Source organism: Schistocerca gregaria, unplaced genomic scaffold, assembly GCF_023897955.1.
Source record: "Schistocerca gregaria isolate iqSchGreg1 unplaced genomic scaffold, iqSchGreg1.2 ptg000577l, whole genome shotgun sequence".
NCBI lineage: Eukaryota > Metazoa > Arthropoda > Insecta > Orthoptera > Acrididae > Schistocerca > Schistocerca gregaria.
This window is the reverse complement of record NW_026061968.1, coordinates 1,491,711-1,495,158: the sequence shown is the minus strand read 5'-3', so window position 1 is coordinate 1,495,158 and position 3,448 is coordinate 1,491,711.

Sequence of the window (3,448 nt, the reverse complement as noted above, 5' to 3'; positions counted from 1 at the left end):
AGCTGCGTTGAACGGGAGAATGTGAAAAGTGTTCATATGTAGTAAAAAACTGAGAAATCTATGTCGCGTGCAGCGGTATGCAGAGACACTAAAAGCAAATAGTAGAACACAGAAGATGCTTCTAAGTTGATGTTATAGTCAGTAAGAAGCAGTACAATTCAACTTTTAGTTCACGATTATTCACTTTTTACCCTTCTTTGGTGCCTTGGGCATGAGCTAGGACCCTAAGATTTTGCATGAGAGGAGGACTAGCAGCTGCGTTGAACGGGAGTATGTGAAAAGTGTTCGTATGTAGTAAACACCTGAGAAATCCGTCCGTTTTCTTCATTTATTATCGAATCAACTTAAAGCCATATCGTTACATTGGCCGCTCTTCTCTCTGAAACGGTTACGTTTATGGTCTGCAAAGCTAAGTCGCGTGCTGCGGTATGCAGAGACACTAAAAGGAAATTAGTAGAACACAGAAGATGCTTCTAAGTTGATGTTATAGCCAGTAAGAAGCAGTACAATTCAACTTTTAGTTCTCGATTATTCACTTTTTACACTTCTTTGGTGCCTTGGGCATGATCTATGACCCTAAGATTTTGCATGAGAGGAGGACTAGCAGCTGCGTTGAACGGGAGTATGTGAAAAGTGTTCATATGTAGTAAAAACCTTAGAATTCCGTCCGTTGTCGTCATTTGTTATCGAATAAAAATAAAGCCAGATCGACACATTGGCCGCTTTTCTCTCTGAAACGGTTACATTTATCGTCTGCAAAGCTATGTCGCGTGCTGCGGTATGCAGAGACACTAAAAGCAAAATAGTAGAACACAGAAGATGCTTCTAAGTTGATGTTATAGCCAGTAAGAAGCAGTACAATTCAACTTTTAGTTCTCGATTATTCACTTTTTACCCTTCTTTGGTGCCTTGGGAATGAGCTAGGACCCTAAGATTTTGCATGAGAGGAGGACTAGCAGCTGCGTTGAACGGGAGTATGTGAAAAGTGTTCATATGTAGTAAAAACCTGAGAAATCCGTCCGTTTTCTTCATTTATTATCGAATCGACTTAAAGCCATATCGTTACATTGGCCGCTCTTCTCTCTGAAACGGTTACAATTATCGTCTGCAAAGCTATGTCGCGTGCTGCGGTATGCAGAGACACTAAAAGCAAAATAGTAGAACACAGAAGATGCTTCTAAGTTGATGTTATAGCCAGTAAGAAGCAGTACAATTCAACTTTTAGTTCTCGATTATTCACTTTTTACCCTTCTTTGGTGCCTTGGGCATGAGCTAGGACCCTAAGATTTTGCATGAGAGGAGGACTAGCAGCTGCGTTGCACGGGAGTATGTGAAAAGTATTCATATGTAGTAAAAACCTGAGAAATCCGTCCGTTGTCGTCATTTGTTATCGAATAAAAATAAAGCCAGATCGACAAATTGGCCGCTTTTCTCTCTGAAACGGTTACATTTATCGTCTGCAAAGCTATGTCGCGTGCTGCGGTATGCAGAGACACTAAAAGCAAAATAGTAGAACACAGAAGATGCTTCTAAGTTGATGTTATAGACAGTAAGAAGCAGTACAATTCAACTTTTAGTTCTCGATTATTCACTTTTTACCCTTCTTTGGTACCTTGAGCATGAGCTAGGACCCTAAGATTTTGCATGAGAGAAGGACTAGCAACTGCGTTGAACGGGAGTATGTGAAAAGTGTTCATGTGTAGTAAAAACCTGAGAATTCCGTCCGTGTTCTTCATTTATTATCGAATCGACTTAAAGCCATATCGTTATATTGGCCGCTCTTCTCTCTGAAACGGTTACATTTATCGTCTGCAAAGCTATGTCGCGTGCTGCGGTATGCGGAGAAACTAACCGCACCATAGTAGAACACAGAAGAAGCTTCTAACTTGATGTAATAGCCAGTTAGAAGCAGTACAATCCATGGTTTAATTATCGATTATTGACTTTTTACCTTTCTTTAGTGCCTTGGACATGAGGTAGGACCTTAAGATTTTGCACCAGAGGAGGACTAACAGCTGCGTTGAACGGGAGAATGTGAAAAGTGTTCATATGTAGTAAAAAACTGAGAAATCTATGTCGCGTGCAGCGGTATGCAGAGACACTAAAAGCAAATAGTAGAACACTGAAGATGCTTCTAAGTTGATGTTATAGTCAGTAAGAAGCAGTACAATTGAACTTTTAGTTCTCGATTATTCACTTTTTACCCTTCTTTGGTGCCTTGGGCATGAGCTAGGACCCTAAGATTTTGCATGAGAGGAGGACTAGCAGCTGCGTTGAACGGGAGTATGTGAAAAGTGTTCGTATGTAGTAAAAACCTGAGAAATCCGTCCGTTTTCTTCATTTATTATCGAATCGACTTAAAGCCATATCGTTACATTGGCCGCTCTTATCTCTGAAACGGTTACGTTTATGGTCTGGAAAGCTAAGTCGCGTGCTGCGGTATGCAGAGACACTAAAAGCAAAATAGTAGAACACAGAAGATGCTTCTAAGTTGATGTTATAGCCAGTAAGAAGCAGTACAATTCAACTTTTAGTTCTCGATTATTCAATTTTTACCCTTCTTTGGTGCCTTGGGCATGGGCTAGGACCCCAAGATTTTGCATGAGAGGAGGACTAGCAGCTGCGTTGAACGGGAGTATGTGAAAAGTGTTCGTATGTAGTAAAAACCTGAGAAATCCGTCCGTTTTCTTCATTTATTATCGAATCGACTTAAAGCCATATCGTTACATTGGCCGCTCTTCTCTCTGAAACGGTTACATTTATCGTCTGCAAAGCTATGTCGCGTGCTGCGGTGTGCAGAGACACTAAAAGCAAAATAGTAGAACACAGAAGATGCTTCTAAGTTGATGTTATAGCCAGTAAGAAGCAGTACAATTCAACTTTTAGTTCTCGATTATTCACTTTTTACCCTTCTTTGGTGCCTTGGGCATGAGCTAGGACCCTAAGATTTTGCATGAGAGGGGGACTAGCAGCTGCGTTGCACGGGAGAATGTGAAAAGTGTTCATATGTAGTAAAAACCTGAGAAATCCGTCCGTTGTCGTCATTTGTTATCGAATAAAAATAACGCCAGATCGACACATTGGCCGCTTTTCTCTCTGAAACGGTTACATTTATCGTCTGCAAAGCTATGTCGCGTGCTGCGGTATGCAGAGACACTAAAAGCAAAATAGTAGAACACAGAAGATGCTTCTAAGTTGATGTTATAACCAGTAAGAAGCAGTACAATTCAACTTTTAGTTCTCGATTATTCACTTTTTACCCTTCTTTGGTACCTTGGGCATGAGCTAGGACCCTAAGATTTTGCATGAGAGGAGGACTAGCAGCTGCGTTGAACGGGAGTATGTGAAAAGTGTTCATGTGTAGTAAAAACCTGAGAATTCCGTCCGTTTTCTTCATTTATTATCGAATCGACTTAAAGCCATATCGTTACATTGGCCGCTCTTCTCT